This window comes from Hemicordylus capensis, chromosome 13 (genome assembly GCF_027244095.1).
Source record: "Hemicordylus capensis ecotype Gifberg chromosome 13, rHemCap1.1.pri, whole genome shotgun sequence".
NCBI classification, from domain to species: domain Eukaryota; kingdom Metazoa; phylum Chordata; class Lepidosauria; order Squamata; family Cordylidae; genus Hemicordylus; species Hemicordylus capensis.
The window spans coordinates 13,289,763-13,308,775 of record NC_069669.1 but is presented as its reverse complement, the minus strand read 5'-3'; the positions used below and the strand labels follow the sequence as shown (position 1 = coordinate 13,308,775).

Sequence of the window (19,013 nt, the reverse complement as noted above, 5' to 3'; positions counted from 1 at the left end):
AAATAGTGGCCACAGAAGCCCTGACCCAGATTGGGGTTGTAGCAGAAGGAAAGGGTTCAGGTCTTCCTCCACACTTGAGGGCCATTCACACGTTATGTGTAACATTCATACAACATATGAGTGTATAACATATACAGGTACAGGTCTGTACACAGGTACAGTCATTCACATGTTATGCTGAACGCATTCCCTAGATGTACCCTGCATTTGAACCACCTAATGATGCAGCAGGGAAGTAATTTGCCTAGGGAACAAGACGTTATGGTTCGAATCCACGCTGGTGTGTTTTCCAGACTATGGGAAACACCTATATCGGGCAGCAGCGATATAGAAAGATGCTGAAAGGCATCATCTCACACTGCACAGGCGGAGGCAAAGGTCAACCCCTCCTGTATTCTACCAAAGACAACCACAGGGCTCTGTGGGTGCCAGGAGTCAACACCGACTCGATGGCACAACTTTACCCTCCATTTGAAGAGCCTGGATCCAGGTTCACTTTAAAAAGGAACACAGGTTCAGTCATTCACACAAACACATGTACGAGTGTACACTACGCTGTACACTCGTACAGCATGTCTGAATCAGGCGTTGTTGTGCTCCTGAACCAATTCCTGTGCAGGAATTGTTGGCAGAAGCCAACCAATTGGCTTCTGTGCAGCCAATATTTGATGATGACAACAAAACCCAAATATGACCAAATTACACGTTGCATTCAACACAAGAGAGCAGGCGTTTTCAACCGTGGGTCCTCAGATGATGTTAGACAACAACTCCCATCATACACAGCCACAATGGCTGATGGGAGATGTAGTCTGACATCATCTGGATTGAGAACCCCTGTTACACGTATTTGTAGAAATGTGTCGCTGAGAACGTTCTGTACAACTCTGAAATAACTTGTCACTCTAGCATATTTCTGCTACTATCATTACATTACATTAGTTATTATGTGCAACTCAAATCGTTATATAATTTGACTTTGTCCGTAGCAATATGTTTAGATACTGTATTTACCTGAATCCAAAACTAGCTTTCTTCCAAGTGCTTTGATGCTAGAAACTGGGGGGGTCAACTTAAATTTTGGCTCCTTTTCCCTTTGGGTAAATAGCATGACCTCGTCTTCTATTCGGGTAAATAGGGTGCTCTTTATATTTTAAGGCGTTTTGAAAAGTATGCCCTGAAATTCAGAACATGCACACACACGCACACACACACACGCACACACACACACACACACACACACACATCTTTCGTACACACACCAGCCATCTTCCTGTATCTCTGGAAGAAAGATGAGCTTGCCGGATAAAACTGGAGCAACGAGACACAAGCGTCTGCACCCAGGAATGCCCGACTCGCTCACTCGCACGCACACCTTGGAGACACGCTGCGGATCCACAACCAAAAAATCTGGTGGTGGGGGGGAATGGTGGCTCTTTCCCACTCACCCTTGAGGAAACACAGCAGACTGGCGTGCCCTTGTCGTGTTTCCATGGCACCCACCGTGGAGCAGGAGTTTGAGGGGAGGGGACGGACCAATGGAGAGGAAGGGATGGGGCCTGCCTTTGGAGCGATAAATCACCCTGACAGCTCTTCGGTGGAGCTATTACATGGTTGCTGTAGAAACCCAGGGCAGAAAAACCACCCAATACATTTGTAATGATTAGACACGAGAGAGCAGCTGTGGTCCGTTCCGTTCCCAGGATGCTGCAGCAGGGCTCACCGTACCCATTAGCATTTCCCTGCAAAATCTTGGAGAAACTGGTTTTTCTGTTGGGAATGGATGGACAGGCAAGGAGGAAAAGGGGGAATATTGGGAACAGACTTCCAAAATTCGACGGCATTTTGCCTAGTTGACCCCAAAGCACACTGTGGTTCTGATCAGTCCCTTCCTCCCTTTCCTGGCTACTATTTAAAAGTGTCAGAAACACAAACACAGAGCACGGTCTAAGGGCACAGGATACAACCGCCTTGATGAAGCTAAGCAGGGCTTGGTGTAGTTGGTGCCTGGATGGGACCCATGTGGGCCACTTTTGGGGACGGAGCTCAGTTGTAGACCACCTGCTTTGTAAGCAGATGGTCCCAGGTTCACTCCCTGGCAGCATCTCCAGGTAGGGCTGGGAGAGACTCCTGCTGAAAACCTTGGAGAGCTGCTTGGAGAGTGTAGACCAGGGATTCTCAACTCTGGGTCTCCCAATGTTATTGGACTTCAACTCCCATGATCCCCAACCAAAGACCACTGGGGCTGGGGATTATGGGAGTTGAAGTCCAATACTATCTGGGGACCCGACGTTGCGAATCCCTGGGGTAGACCATACTGAGCCAGATGGACCAATAGTTCGACTTGGTATAAAATTAGAGAGAGCCAGCATGGTGTAGTGGTTAGAGTGCTGGACTAGGACCGGGGAGACCCGAGTTCAAATCCCCATTCAGCCATGAAACTAGCTGGGTGACTCTGGGCCAGTCACTTCTCTCTCAGCCCAGCCTACTTCACAGGGTTGTTGTGAAAGAGAAACTCAAGTATGTAGTACACCGCTCTGGGCTCCTTGGAGGAAGAGCGGGATATAAATGTAAAATAAAATAAAATAAAATAAAATAAAATAATAATAATAATAATAATAAAAGCAGCCTCCTGTTTTTCCAAGTCCACCAGGCTGACACTATGCATCTGATCATGTTAACTATAGCGAATGTACTAAAACAGGGAATGCCCATGAAATGCACTGGTTCCTTCCAAATGGCCACCGGAATGGATGGAATTTCTGAAGGGCCATTTGGAAATTCAGCCCATTCCTGTGGTCATTTGGAAGGAGCCAGTGCATTTCCAAGGGCATTCCCTGGCCATTCATTTTAGGATGAATGGACACTAGTCTGCTGTAGGACTTGAATGCTGATAAGCCCCGGTTCGCCCTCTGGCACTATTTCAAGGTAGGGCTGGGAAAGACTCTTGCCTGCAACCTTGGAGAAGCCGCTGCCAGTCTGTGTAGACAACACTAAGCTAGATGGACCAATGGTCTGACTCAGTATATGGCAGCTTCCTAGGTCCCTACATTTACTTATTAATCAAAATATTCTTATATACTGCCTCCTACAAAGACTCTAGGTGGTGAACAACAACATCACCAATAACAATTAAAAATAATAATAATTAAAGGGCAAACCTGGCGAAACAGGTAGGTCTTAAGAAGGCCTTTAAAAGGAGCGAGGGAGGGGGCTGAACGAATCTGGCGGGGGGGAGCAGAGTACACCGACATGTAGCATGAAGTACAATTTGACCTTCTAATCAAAGTAAGGCTTTAAAAGACTCAACTATCATTTAAACAAAAACAGACCACATCTGTGGAAGCTGGTGTTGCAGAGCAGCCAAGTTGGAGAGGAGAGCAGGGATTATGGGAGAGGAGAGCGGAGAGGAGAGCTGGTCTTGTGGTAGCAAGCATGACTTGTCCCCATAGCTAAGCAGGGTCTGCCCTGGTTGCATCTGAATGGGAGACTTGATGTGTGAGCACTGGAAGATATTCCCCTCAGGGGATGAAGCCGCTCTGGGAAGAGCAGAAGGTTTCAAGTTCCCTCCCTGGCTTCTCCAAGATAGAGCTGAGAGAGATTCCTGCCTGCAACCTTGGAGAAGCCGCTGCCAGTCTGTGAAGACAATACTGAGCTAGATAGACCAATGGTCTGATTCAGTATATGGCAGTTTCCTATGTTCCTATGTTCCTATGAGAGCGAGGACGTCTCCAGATCACATCTCCTCCCAGCCCAGAACTCAGCAGATGGTCTTAGGCCATTGACTTTTTTTAAACAGAAGACCCAAATCAAGGCAGAGGAGAGAGAGAGAGAGAGAGAGAGAGAGTTCCCACGCTGGAGCAACTTCTCGCTACAAGAGATGGACATGTCAAGTGCTTGCAAGTAACCAAAGTAGGCCACATTAGTGTCAAGAAGCAGTAGACAAACGGAAAGGGACATTTGCCGTCAGATCCGGTTTATCATTCCAAAGGCAGAAACTTGGCGGCGGGGGGGGGGGGGGGACTCTTTAAAAAGCTTTTCTAGGGAAATTAGGATTCACTCAGTGTTCTAAAAGACTCCCCTTCCAGACCCCTTTCTCCCCAAACTCCAAGGTTGATTTAAAAAAAAAAAATGCCAGTCACATTTAGCTAATTAATCAATCCCATCACCTGATTTGAGTCAACTAAAATGTGCCCCTGGGCAAAAGATTTTAAATAATTAATTATTTTGATTTTTATAAGCACATATAAATAATGACGGCAGATGGCAAATACTAGGAACATAGGAAGCTGCCATATACTGAGTCAGACCCTTGGTCTATGTAGCTCAGTATTGTCTACACAGACTGGCAGCGGCTTCTCCAAGATTGCAGGCAAGAGTCTCTCTCAGCCCTGTCTTGGAGATGCTGCCAGGGAGGGAACTTGGAACCTTCTTGCTCTTCCCAGAGCGGTCCCATCCCCTAAGGCAGGGCTGCTCAACTTCGGCCCTCCTGAAGATGTTGGCTTACAACTCCCATAATCCCTGGCTACTGGCCATTGTGATTGGGGATTATGGGAGCTGTAGACCAACACTTTACCTTTAGTCCAAAAACACCCGGAGGGCCAAAGCTGAGCAGCCCTGCCCTAAGGGACTATCTTACAGTGCTCACAGATATAGTCACCCACTCAAATGCAAACCAGGATGGACCCTGCTTAGCAAGGGGGACAATGCATGCTTGCTACCACAAAACCAGCTCTCCTCCTATATACTACCTTGAGATATTTCCAGGCAGAGGGATATAGCAAGTCCCTAAACAGGTTGGGGGGGGGGGGCAGCTACGTCAAGGACTGCCTTCCTGTAGAATGAACTTGCCTGACTGTTGAGATCTTCCTTGAAGCTCTTTAGGGATAAGGTGGGTGATGACGCAAGGCGGGGCCTTTCCAGTGGTAGCCTCTCATCTGTGGAATGCTCTCCATGGTGCTGATTTACTCTCATATGTGCATTTGAAGCTATCAGACCACTGTTCCATCTAGCATTATCTACTAATGTATTACCTACTCTCAGTATTACCTACGCTCACTGGCAGAAGTTCTCCAGGGTTTCAGACAGGCCTACCTGGATATGCTGCCAGGAATTGAACCAGAACCTGGAGTTGTTGGACTACAACTCCCATTATCTTCAGTGGTCAACAGCCAAGGGTGATGGGTGTTGTAGTCCAACAGCTGGAGGGCCAAAGTTGTGCACCTCTGTTTAACCTGCATTTATACCTACATTTACTCAAAAGGAACATGACTCCGAATTTAAGACAACCTCCGGATTTCTAATATCAAACACCTTAGAAGAAAACCTGGTCTTGGATTCAGGAAAAAAAATATGACACTGCAAATCTCACAGACTTGTAAAATTTCAAATTCTCCTTACCATGGCCATGTTTTTAAGCCTGAACAGTCTCGGCTATTCTACACCCATCTGTACCCATTCCAAGCTAAGCACCTGCTGTGAGGTTTGCTCGCAAGACCTTTGATCGGAGTGATCTCGCTGTGCATTTTCTGCCGGGGACAACGGCAGAATTGCAGAGCTCTCGCAAACCGCTCGGCTTTGATCTGATTGCAGGGATTAAAGGTTCAAAAAAAGTGCGCTCCCGAGATCCAAGCAACGCACACAACAGCAAAACTTCGCAATTCCATGCAAGCGCAGCAAAATCATAAGACTGAGGGCTGGATCTCCAAATCAGTAGCTCGCAACTATCCCCTTCCATTGCTGTCTTTTACGGCTGCAAGGAATGGATGGAGAGGATGTGGGGAACAGGTGGCAAATGACAGAAGAAGGTTTCTCTTGGCTAAGGGCTTGGCCGCTATCTAGTTCCTTCTCCCCATGGCTAGCAGAAACAGGACGAGACCTTTGTATAGACTTGCTGCATTGGAATAGTCTTTGTAGGTTACATAATTCTGCTGCTCATCGTGCAGAATTTGGGTTGGCTTGAAGGAGAACTAGCATTGGCAGCTGTAAGCTCAAAAGGACACACAGCTCTGCATCAGCCGAGGCCAGCGCCTGCAGGAAGGGACCAGATCGTGCAGAAGGGTCGCCCCAAACAAACCTGGGGCACAGACAAATCCATGGGGAATGACAAGGACTATTAAATTACTTCTTATTCTTTCACAGTCCAGAAAGCTTTCATAGGCACATTTTTACTCTGACAGCAGAATTCTCCCTCTCACAGGAAAATGGGAAGCTGCCATATACTGAGTCAGACCCTTGGTCCATCTAGCTCAGGACTGTCAACACAGACTGGCAGCGGCTTCTCCAAAGTTGCAGGCAGGAGACTCTTGCAGCTCTATCTTGGAGATGCTGCCAGGGAACCATGTTCTCTCTGATTTTTTTTTTCCCATCTGTGTGCAGATTGAGTTTTGTTCTCAGCGGGAGCATCAAGGCAATGTGTGCACATGTGCATTCAGAATGGGACCTTCCTGATTCAACCTGAGTGGAACCTAAAATTAACTGAGCGGACATCAAAAAACTTGTGTGCACGAGGGAACACTGCCGGGGAGGGGACTTGCAACCTTCTGCCTGCAAGCATGCAGGAGCTCTTCCCAGAGTGGCCCCCTCATATCTTACAGTGCTCACCTTTAGGCTCCCATCCAAATGCAAACCAGGGCAGACCCTGCTTAGCAAAGGGAACAATCCATGCTTGCTACCACAAGACCAGCTCTCCTGTCCAAACGATCAAAGTCCTTGCCTGCCGTTGCCTTTTGACAGCGGGCAGGTTCCAGAGTCCTAACTATGAGTCATCCCTTAGACCAGTGTTTCTCAACCACCGGTCCCTGGACCGCTGCCGGTCCCCGAAGGGTTGAGTGCCGGTCCCTGACTGGGAGTCAAACCCCCACCCCCACACTGAAATCAAGGCACTCACTTCCTCAATTTTGCACATGGCACAGAAGAGGAAGAGTATCACGGAGGCATGGGACCCTTCTTGTGCCTTGCCTCCACGTGCTGCTGAGATCTTCCTACAGCTATCTTATTCCCTATCTTTACAGCTTCAAACTGTATGCGATGCGGGGGCATGGAGGAAAAAGTATGGCAGTGGGCGCCACTTGAAGGGCTGCTGGTTCTTGCATGCTCATTGTTTGCAGCCAAAGGTTGGTTGATTGAAACCCAGCTGCCTGTTGTGGTCGAGGCGCCTTGAGAGGGAACGCTGTTTCCCTCTTGCATCAGTGGGGCTTGCTTGTATGTTGTTTTCATTGGCCCCATGTAGCTTTTGAATTTTTCCAATGGCCCAGCATCCCCTCTCCATTGAGTAATCACAAGCACCTCCACTCCAGACATACTGGAGACAAATTTGTTCACCCAGGCTTTTAGATTCAGGGGTTCTCAACCTTGGGTACCCAGACGTTGGTGGACTTCTACTCCCATAATCCCCAGCCATAATGGCCAAATGCCATTGTTGTTGGGGGTTATGGGAGTTTAACTGAGGGACCCAAGGTTAAGAACCCCTAATATTCAATGTTTGCAAAAGATTCCAAATTTAATTATTTTAATGCTTATATTATTTTCATTCTAAACTGCCCAGAGATGCAAGTTTTGGGCAGTATAGAAGTCTGATAGACAGACAGACAGACTTGAAACCCCTTTACTAACTGCTGGTCCGGGAAACTGCGCATAAAGAATGTAGCGGTCCTTGAAACTCTGCACGAAGAATTTAGCGGTCCTTGACTCCAAAAAGTTTGAGAAACACTGCCTTAGACCATACATCAAGATATCGCACGCAGGCACAAGCATTCTTTCAAAGAAACGGAATTCGGCGGAAGTTTCTGCAACCTCAGGCTTCGAGGCAAAGCCGATGCCCTGCTTTATTGTGGTGCTTTACGGTCAGTCATCTGTACAAACGTCTCTTTGAGTGTCTTCATTCTCGTCTTACGCTTGAGACACACCTGGCTCGAGAGATTTGGGCAGACTGGATTGTTAGCCTCCAGCTCAAATACTGCCAGGGAGCAGAGATCCAAAATTCACATCATCCTGCCCCCCACAAGCTTCAAGCCGTTTTACAAAGACACACACAACTTTGCTCACACACAACTTTGAACAGCCCAGAGGAAGGAAAAACACATATTTTGCGGTTAACAGAAGCTTCCTTTTCTGGCCGCTTCAAGGCAGAAACCAGGCGAGAAGTCAACTTAGAAGCCGATTTACTATTATCAAAACTCACGGGAGTGGTTTACATTTGAAATAAATCCAGGTCTGTCCGAATAGGAGATACCCAGGGGCTGTGAATACTCTACAGACATTCAAGCCTATCTTTGCAGCCGCAAAGACTACCGACTTCAAACAGAAAGCAGAAAAAGGGAAGCCGAGATTCTCAGCATATTCTATTTCTCCTGCCAAATTCTGCAGGTTTTCTGTGCATGTGCAGAAAACCCATAGCTCTGAGAACAATGCACTTGAGCACGACTGGCCCAACGTCCCTGACACGGAGTTTATTTACGTACTGAAAATATTTATATCTCACTTTTTCAACAAGTTCCCCATGGATGGTAACTTTCAGTCAAAAAGAATGAAAACAAAGCAATATGATAACTAAAAGACATCCTATTAGCCCATGGGACCAGCCAAACAGAAATTCCTAGCAAACAGACAGTATCCTGGTGTTTTGCATCCTCTCAGAAGAGACACAGCTGCTCAGAACATATTCCTACATTTGACTGACCATCTATTTGCATGTGGTTGGACTGAAACTTCCTGGATATTACATGTCAGCCATTCAGCAGGACAACTGTGGGGTTAAGAGCTGCATCTCTTGCTTCTAGCTTCCTTTGAAAGGAACCCGGGAGAAACAGATTCTGGATTCTGGAATTACTCCAATGATTCCATCTACAATCCACAATTAAAGGGATAGGCAGGCATTTCTGCGAAGGTAATCCAGAACTTTGGAGGCTTCTCCCTCAAATGTCAAAGAAATCGCTCCAGTGGTTTCCCAGCAGACACACTTTAAAGTTTTGAAGCCCCGTTTTTAAAATTTAATTGCTGCAATCAGAGCAGACGGAATGGGTGGCGGGTGGGTGGGTGGGGGGGAACCCCCACCTGCACCAATGCTCAGCCCTACATTCTCCCCCATTGTGGTGCTCCTCACCCTCCAGGGAGGAAGTACCAATAACAGCAGTGAAGCTACGATATTGGAAGACCTTGGGGGATTACAGCAGATCCCAGAAGCTTAAAATCTGCCCACCTCTAAAGTGTTCAGGGCACATCTAACAAAACACTGATGAGTTAGCAGACATGAGTGCAGAACAGCAAACACATCAACACAGGCAATCAATAACTACGAACCAGCAAGGGACTATATCCACAGAGCAATAAGCAAAGAGGGATGCAGACACAGAGTTCTGTGTTGTTCCAATCTAGCTGCTTGGACTGCACTGGACATAGAAGGCCGTCTTACACATAAGTCATACCTCTGGCCCACCTCAGGTCAACACTGACCAACAGTGGCTTTCCAGTGTTTCAGACAGAGAACGGTCCTTCCTGGTCATAGGAACAGAGGAAGCTGCCACATACTGAGTCAGACCCTTGGTCCATCTAGCTCACTACACAGATTGGCAGCGGCTTCTCCAAGGTTGCAGGCAGGAGTCTCTCTCAGCCCTATCTTGGAGATGCTGCCAGGGAGGGGACTTGGAACCTAGATGCTCTTCACAGAGTGGCTCCATCCCCTGAGGGGAATATCTTACAGTGCTCACACATGTAGGCTCCCATTCAAATACAAACCAGGGTGGACCCTGCTTAGCTAAGGGGACAAGTCATGCTTGCTACCACAAGACCAGCTCTCCTCTCCATTGATAGATCTCCATTGATAGACCTCTTAAAGTTATCCAGGTTGTTGGCTATCATCACCAGTGTCCCCTCTAACAGGGATTCCCAGATGTTATTGACTACATCTCCCATAATCCCCAAGTAAAAGCCATTGCCAGCATGCATAGTGGTTAGAGTGTTGGACTAGGACTGGGAAGACCTGGGTTCGAATCCCCATTCAGCCATGAAACTCACTGGGTGACTCTGGGCCAGTCATGTATCTCTCAGCCGAACCTACCTCACAGGGTTGTTGTGAGGATAAACATAACCATGTACACTGCTCTGGGCTCCTTGGAAGAAAAGCAATATATAAATGTAAAAATAAATAAATTAAATAAATAAAAATAAAATTGCAGCTGAGGATTCTGGGAACTGTATTCAGCAACATTGGGGAATTCCTGTTAGAGGGAACACTGATCCCATTCCCTTTGCACTCACTGCCCAGAGTATTAGAAAGTTTACTTACTCGCATCAGGCAGCTGGGTAGAATACGGCCCACACATTTTGCTTATCTCTTAAAGGAGAAGAGCAAGAAATTTGATTGCACTTGCTCATGAAGGCGAGATGGAAATTCAGGAATGAGGCCTGAAATAGTCTCAAAATATTGTCTGAAGAGACAATACTGGGCTAGACAGAAGAGTATCTGGCTCAGTATCAGAAAGTTCTGTATGCTTAACTGGCAATCCAATACTACATTGATTTTTGCTCATAACGTGGCTAAGGGCAATGTTATGGTTTTATAACATGTCGTTAGAAATATGATTGATTGCACCTCTGTTCTATGATGCAAGATCTTTCTATTAATCTATACTGGGCAAAGGATTCAATTCTGCACTCTCTCCAGCCCCAACGGCAGTGGGGAAGCAGAAGCCTTTCTGGTTTCAACCGGACAGGGCAGGAGACAGTCACACAAGTTGTAAGAAACCATTTCTGCATGAACCTGCTTTTGCTACGCCAATCCCTAGAATACATGCACACATACACACACCTGAAAAAGCACAAAGACCTCATGTCAACCACAGTCAAACAACACAACTGTAAAATCTTAAAGCAGACAAGCTTTGATTGTTTGGCCAAGGGGGGAGAAAAATCTACAAAGATGCAGGGGGTTTTCTGGGGGTGGTGGGGGTGGAGATCCACTGATGGGAAGAGAACTTTTTCAGAGTTGGAGGATTTGGAATCTCAGCAGGGCCCAATGGAGACCCCAGCCAAATAGCGCGTAAAGGAGGGCAAAGAATTATTTATGGTAAGAAATAGACACAAGTGGAGAAGAAGACTAGGGGAAAGAGCAAGAAGAAGGAAGCAATGTGTCGCTAAAGAGCTGCAGCTGTGTGGGGGTGAGGTCCATCAGCTGGGCTCCAGAGGTCATGTGAGAGGTGGGGTCTGGAATGTTTTTGGCTTAAAAGAACTGGGGCATGCCAGAGGCAGTGAGGAAGACTGGGGTGTTCTTTTTCTCTCTACCTGAATCTCCCTGGCTTGAGCTGGTTGATTGCTGTGACTTGCTACCTCCCTGCTTTGGCCTTGATCAGCAGGCAACAGTGTCTGCTGGGATTCCTGTTGCTGGCCTGGGCCCCTGTCCTGCTTGCCTGGAAGAGTTGCAGCTGTGTGGGGGTGAGTTCCATCAGCAATGATGATTGTTTATCTGGTTGAGGACTGCAATAAAGGATATCTAACTTGCTTGAGTTCCATCATCTGGGCTCCAGGGGCCAAGGGAGAGGTAGAGACTGGGGTGGGTCAGAGGTGCAGCCATTGGTGTGGGTGCCATTGGGCAAGTAGATGGATGCCAAAGGGGGCCTGCCTTTGGTACTGGGTCTTTGGTGTGGGACTGAGGTTGGTAAAGTGCCGTTGCATTGGTTTTGACTCCTGGTGACCACAGAGCCCTGTGATTGCCTTTGGTGGGGGTGGGTGGGTTAGGAACATAGGAAACTGCCATATACTGAGTCAGACCATTGGTCTATCTAGCTCAGTGTTGTCTTCACAGACTGGCAGTGGCTTCTGCAAGGTTGCAGGCAGGAATCTCTCTCAGCCCTATCTTAGAGATGCTGCCAGGGAGGGAACTTGAAACCTTCTGCTCTTCCCAGAGTGGCTTCATCCCCTGAGGGGAAGATCTTTCAGTGCTCACACATCAAGTCTCCCATTCATATGCAACCAGGGCAGACCCTGCTTAGCTATGGGGACAAGTCATGCTTGCTACCACAAGACCAGCTCTCCTCCTCCCACACAGTATGAGATGATGCCTTTCAGCATCTTCCTCTATTGCTGCTCCTGATAGAGGTGTTTCCCATAGTCTGGGAAACATACCAGTGGGGATTTGAACTGGCAACCTCTGGCTTGCTAGTCAAGTTGTTTCCCCACTGTGCCATTAGGTGGCTTCACTGAAGTTGGTGTGTGTGTGGGGGGAGGGGTTATATTAGGGTGGAGCTGGATTAGAGTCTGTTGGCTAGGCTGGTCTGGGTTAGAGTTTGTCGGTCCCCCTTTTTTTATTGGGTTGTGCCAAGCCTTTTGGCCGAAATGTGTTTGGGGTTTCTTGAGAGGGGTGATGCAAGGGGTGTGTCTGGCAGTTCTGGGGCAGCTATGACTGTAGTGGTGGGGAATAGAAGAATTGGTGCATGCAGAGCAGCTGGCCATACCAGGCAGGGGTATAACTACAATTGAGTGGATGGGTTCAAAGGCCCCATCCTGAGGGTCCCCCAGCTCCATCCCACCTATTTTCTTCATTATCTCCCTCACTCTGAGGGGCTGCCAGGGAGAGGGGTGAACACGGGCCCCCTCTCCCCAGCTACGTCCTGAGCCATTTTGGAAGGGCAGTATAAACCCCCCCCCCCCCACTGAATGAATAAATAAATAAAGCACTTGGAAGCGCTGTACAAATGCAAAGTATGATGCTTCGCAAGCCAGAAGTGCCGCAAACACACAGAGGCCTTGACATGTCGGCTTTATGGATTCCACTGGCCCCATCACAGATCTTTCCTGCAGGGCTGCTCAACCCTGGGCTCTCAGATCTAGTTGGACTACAACTCCCACCATCCCCTGCCACAATGGCCGAAGTGGTGATGATGGGAGTTGCAGTTCAACATCTGGGGACCTAACGTTGAGAAGCCCTGCTTTACTGTGATTGATTTGCCAGTTGGGCAGGTGGCTACCAGGGAGAGCGCCTTTTCGGTGGTGGCACCCCATTTATGGAATCGCCTCCCCGGTGAGGTTCGCCTGGCTTCATCACTTTGTTCTTTTAGATGCCAGGTATAGACCTTTTTGTTCACTCAGGCCTTTTACATTTTTTTGATCCAATTGTAAATGATTTTTTAAAAATGTGTTAAATGTGTTTTTGTATTGTACTTTGTATCCCCCCCCCCTTATGATTTAATGTGTGTTTTTATCTCAGGTTTTGATGTTGTTTTTGTAAGCTGCCCAGAGAACAATTTGTTATGGGGTGGCTAACAAACAAAGTTAATTAAATTATTATTATTATTTATTAATTAATTAAACTGATGAGCCATGCAACCCACTACATGTCTACTCAATGCTAGATTGAACAAGGTGCCACCTTTAGGGCCCAGCCAGCTACAGGATGACATTTGACATAACCGCCTTGGGGTTGTCTTTTAACGAAAGGCGGTATATAAATGCAACAATAAATAAAATAAAATAAAATAAATAAATTTGCAGCCTAGATCTCAGTGCAAGACCCTCACTAAGTTTGCTTGTTTGGGAATACTCCGGAACTTTACAATTCTGGAAGGTGTGTGTGTGTGTGTATATGGGTGGGTGTTGGTAAAAGTTCAAAAAAAAAGCTGCAAAAGATCTCCAATCATGATGTTCTTAGGGAGGATGGAGAGAGGCCAGGAGGGGAGACCGGGCATCCTCAGAATGAGGCCACAGGGACATAATGGGAGAATGCCCTCCAAATGAGACAGGTGGTGGAGAGACCCCCTATATCAGCATTTCTTGAAGATGGAACGGTGCGCTGTAAAGCAGGAGGGGATTCCGCAAAAGGGATGCTGAAGAGAGTCAATGTTGGGTCACAGAATCCACAAAATGGGGCAAACGAAAGAGAGGGTTGGTCACCTACAATAGAAGGGGGGGCAGGAAAATCGGAAGGGGTCCATAGAATGGCACTAGAAAGAAATTGGGGAAGGGGGTGCCTAAATTGGAAGTGGGGAGGGTGAGATTTGGAGGGGGCCCTCTCCAAAGAACCAAGAGAAGAGACAGGGAGCACTCTGTCCCCACAGGGGTCACTCACTGGAGAGATTGAAGGGGGCGGGCAGAGACATCAGGAAAAGGGATAGAGAAAACACTTAGTAAATACCCCCCACCCAATGGGGGTTTTGGCGGGTGGGGGGGAAGGAGAGCAGGAAAAAGCTTCTCTGCGACGAGACGGGGAGTTAACAGGGACAATCCGGAGCAAATTAACATCTGCTACTAACATTATTTGCTAATAACATATTTTGGGCACGTCTGCAAATATTAGCAAAGCAGCTCCAAAATGGGTGTGTGGGGGGGAGCATATTAATAGGGCCTCCCCCCAAGAAGCTGGAAGAGAGGCGATGCAATGACATCCAGAGGAGAAAGATTAGGACGGATTTCCTAGGAAAGCATTGGAAAGGGGCGCCCCCCCCAAAGAAACCCCCCCACAACCCTCTAAAGAGGCGCGGCGGGTGGTGGTCCTATTTTAAATGCCTAGGATGCTTCATTTCGGGGACAGGCAGAAGGGGGGGGGCGCACGGGCAGAGGAGGATTCCCGGGGGAGGAAAGCATGCCCACCCCCCCGCCGGGTCCCCCACGCACTCACCGCGACTGGGCAACCTCCAGCCCGCTCCAGCCTCCGCCGCGTCCACTGGGGCTCCCCGCGTACCTTCCAGCCCACTGGCAGAGCCGAGAGGGCGACTCAAAGCTGGCTCGCTCGCCGAACGCGTCGTAGCCAATCGCAGCTGAGGACTGTCGGCTCCACTACAGCGCCGGCCAATTGGAACGGCCGAAGATGACACACCCCTCCAAGCAGGGGAGGGGGCCAGGAGGCTGGACGCAGGAGAGGGGGGCGTTAAAAGGGGATGCGTGGGGGGGGGGGGGGGAGGCTGGAAAGACCCCCCCACCCACCCACCCCGTCTGCGATGGGGTTTCCTCCTTCTGAGACCAGCCTTGAGAAAGGGATTTGAAGATGGCTCTGGGGCTCAACCTCTGCTGCTGGGCAAAGGTTAATTTATGGTAACGCGGCTGAGTATGCTCTTATCCGGGGCTCCCCTCGCTGGGCGCCTACAGGTTGTTGGACTACAACTCCCATCATCCCAGCCACAATCCACTTCGGAGCTGTTGTAGTCCCAGCATGGGGCACCCAGGCTTGGGAAGCCAAATTCATGGAAGAAGAGGAGCAGGAGAGCTGGGCTTGTGGCAGCAAGTATGAATGGCCCCTTTTGCTAAGCAGGGCCTACCCTGGTTTGCATTTGAATGGGAGATTGCACGTGTGAGCACGGTCAGAGATTCCCCTGTGGGGAGGGGGCTGCTGCTCTGGGAAGAGCAAGGAGGTTCCAAGTGCCCCTCCCTGGCAGCATCTCCAAGATAAGGCTGAGAGAGACTCCTGCCTGCAGCCTTGGAGAAGCCGCTGCCAGTCTGGGTAGACGAGGCTGAGCTAGATGGACCAAGGGTCTGACTCAGTAGAAGGCAGCTTCCCATGTTCCTTTGCTCACTTTCACTTTCTGTCCCAGGGGCCTACTCTAGACTAGCTACATCCCTGGACTATACTATGATCTAGCGGGGTAATTCTTAGGTATTCCTCTGTGTAAGGCGCAGATGATAACCTGCAGATTGGAGCAGCTAGGGAAAAGGGGGCCAATGTTCTCCCCTTTCCCCGGCCGCCCCTTGGAGTGAGGGAGATAATGAAGAAAGCGGGGGGGGTGGATCTGAGGGGCCCTCAGGAGCTGGGAGCCCGGGTTCTTGGAACCCATCCGCTCAGTTATAGCTACACCCCTGGACTGGAGCATGAATGATAACCCATAACTGGCAGCTAATTTGGCTTGATAAAAGAGAAAAAAACAAGGTCGTGCTGACTGGCTGCGACATTCTTATCCAGGAGGAGAACTCAGCTTGTGGTAGCAAGCGTGAATTGTCCTCTTTGCTTAGTAGGGCCTGCCCTGGTTTGCATTTGAATGGGAGACCACATGTGAACACTGTAAGATCTTCCCCTGAGAGGATGAGGCCGCTCTAGGAAGAGCATCTGCATGCAGAAGGTTCCATCTCCCTCCCTGGCAGCATCTCCCAAATAAGGCTGAGAGAGATTCTTGCCTGCAACCTTGGAGAAGCCGCTGCTAGTCTGTGTAGACAATACTGAGCAAGATGGACCAATGGTTTGACTCAGTATACGGCAGTTTCCTATGTAACCCTTTCCCTCACCTCTGCTTCCATTAGCCCCCGCTTCCAAGTAAGCTCACCACCACCACCACCACCACCACCAGTTTTGCCGAGAAGTCTGGATATCTGGGGACAGGGGAAGTGAGGATCAAGAGCTGAATTGGAAATAAATTCAGTATTTTTCCAAATGTTCTTCTCCATGGCTGAATTAGACATATATTTGGTAATGCTGTGGGACCTTTTAAGTTTGACATAGCTGGGATCTCAGCATGTCATAATCCTGCTAGCTTCAACAGTTGATTTTTGGACTGCAATTTGAAACACACTTCTATAAAGGAGCAACGTTCACTTATGCTGAGCTGAACTTGCTGTCAATGTGACCACTCCCCTTCTCAAATTTGAGTTGTGACAACCCAATTGTGGCAGAGCACCCCCTCCCCACACTGCCCCCCCACCTCTTGTATTTTCTTTATCGTTCCAGCCAGATCCTCTTAATCTCTCTGCCAAAGACATTAATGCCATCTTCAGTTGTGTCACAAGCTGCAAGCCGGCAGCATTTAAGCACATGGTGTACAAATTAAAGATGGCAACTCCCTGGGAGAACTGCTGTGATGCAGGATCATATGCAGATTTGGAGACAGGATGCAGGAGGCGGGTAGAAGGTGTGGAGGAAATTCTTGGCCCGCTCTCGGTTAATTGCAATCGGCAAATTAAAAATGGGGTGGGGAGGTATAAGTGGACTCTATCAGGAGTGTACAACTCACTTCTTGCTGCCCAGTGGGTTGTCCAAGGGCATCCTGATAAGCAGAGCTAGGATATTAAATGTAAGATAAATTGAACAAGTGCTGCTCACTGGAATAGATTTGTCCTGCAATATCTCTAGCTGGTCCCTGGCAAATGTAATAGGGACTTTTCTAGCCAACTATTTAGCTTTAGATCAGATTAATAGGCAACCCTCTTCCGAAACTGTAGCTTCTGAGCCTGCAAACTCCCAATCTTCCATATCCATCAGCAGTATGCGGCCTCTCCTGACTTTGGGCCTTGTTCAGTGAAAGCAAAACCTCTTTCTTCCAGGACAGGAGTTGCCAACTTCTTTTTAAAGTAAGCGTGTTGTTTCTGTTGCAAACCTTCAGCTTAGATGCCCCATAAAGCAGGGTGCTCAAACTCAGGCCCTCAGATTATGTTGGAATACAATTCCCATCATCCCCAGTCACAATGGTCAAAGGCCACTGGCTGGGGATGATGGGAGTTGTAGTCAACATCATCTGGGGGCCTGAGTTTGACAACCCCACTACATAGTGTGCATGTGTCTGTACACCAAAATATAAACATTGCAGTCGTAAGGCAGGCTACTCAAATTTCCTGGCTTACATACCAAACTAAGTAAACTTGTCCTATTAATTTCAATAAGGCTGCTTATGAGTAACTTAGTGTGGATGTAAGCCAGTGACAGCAAGTCTCACAAATGAGAGAGAGTGTGCATGTGTGTACACGCACACACACTTAAGTGTTACAGTTAGGGAAACTTTCTAATACAATCAGTGATAAATTTACTTGTCCTGTTAATTTCAATGGGAATAAAGGTAAAGTGTGCTGTCAAGTCAATTTCGACTGCTGGCACTCTGTGCTAATTTTCTGAAGCCTGTCAGTCAGGCTGAGAGGAGGGGCATGCTGAGCTTCAGCATGTAGCCAGCCAATCAGGAGCAGAGCAGGAGGGACTTCAGGCTCCTCCCCCACCCTCTTGTAGCAGACATATTGGCTAAGGACAGTTTGGCTTCAAGCAGGCAGTCCTCAGTTAGGGAACAAACAGCACGGCTGCAACGTGGGAAGCCAGAAGGGCTCAGAGTAGCCTCCAGCGGTCCTTGCTATATATTCCCACGTTTTTTTTAAAAAAATAAATAAATCTGTTTTTTCTTTATAAAATGAATTGAGTTTTTATGATACGTTGGAAGCTGCCCTTGAAGTTTTTAATTGAAAGCTGGGATACTGAATACTTTAGATAAAATCCGAGTAAATAAGAAAACCAGAGACTGGAAATGTGAAAAAGCGTCCCCCCACCACCCTGACCTCAATCAGGTTTAAATGTGGGGGTGGTACAGTGTATCCCAGATGAGATAAATACTGGGACTCTGGAGGAGAATTCTTCTGAAATAAGTAGGAGCCAGGCAGGGAAAACAGAGTGCAGGATACTGAAATTAAAGTGAGGAGAGTAAGACAAAGAAAAGAGCACAGAGCCAGCGTATAAGCACAGCAGGAGCCAACCAGCCCTTCAAAATCACAAAGGGTGACCCAGAAAGCTATATAGAGTGTGAAAGGCAATCAGGCTAGGGGTCACTCCTCACCAATCCAGGGCTGTGGATAAGCCCATCCTGCAGGGGATGCTCAGGAGAGCGTCTCACTTCTGTACTAGTCACACACACATTATTACAGAGAAGGGTTCTATCCACCACATGAGGATTGTGCTCTGGGAAGCTGAATGAGGATCTCACAAAATTCACCATTCCATTCTGCTTTCCGGGGAAGGGAGTCTCCTCTCTGGTATGCAAGAGCATTTGGGGAAACTTGCACCTGTGTCCAAGTCTGGAAATGTTTGCATGACTACAACTTGAACAGGAAGGCTTAGAACTCTTCACATATTTTGTTGCACACATGAATTGGTGCACGCATTTCCTTGAGAATGACCGCACACCTGTTCAAGTCACATATGGGCAGTGTTTCTGCTTTATCTTGGTTGGTTTGCAGTAATCCAAGCTTACGTTAGTCTTTCTTTTGTACAGGAAAGTGTCAGATCTAGCAGATATACTTTGTTGTACTATGCAAACTTCTCTCCCCCACCCAACATACCTTTTATT

The 19,013-nt window shown here is 48.0% G+C and overlaps 1 protein-coding gene across 4 annotated transcripts in view; it reads right to left on the bottom strand.

The window, feature by feature from the left end:
• Positions 1-14,733, bottom strand: part of ABAT (4-aminobutyrate aminotransferase) — a 44,676-nt gene extending 29,943 nt beyond the window's left edge. Inside the window, exon 1 of one of the 4 annotated variants that reach the window (XM_053276155.1) lies at positions 14,609-14,733. The gene's annotated coding sequence lies outside the window, so the exon portion shown is untranslated. Of the gene's footprint in view, positions 1-1,448; positions 1,468-8,680; positions 8,791-14,608 lie in introns of those variants that run through there. The other 3 variants (XM_053276159.1, XM_053276157.1, XM_053276158.1) reach the window with 3 other exon arrangements.
• Positions 14,734-19,013: the final 4,280 nt, after the last annotated feature.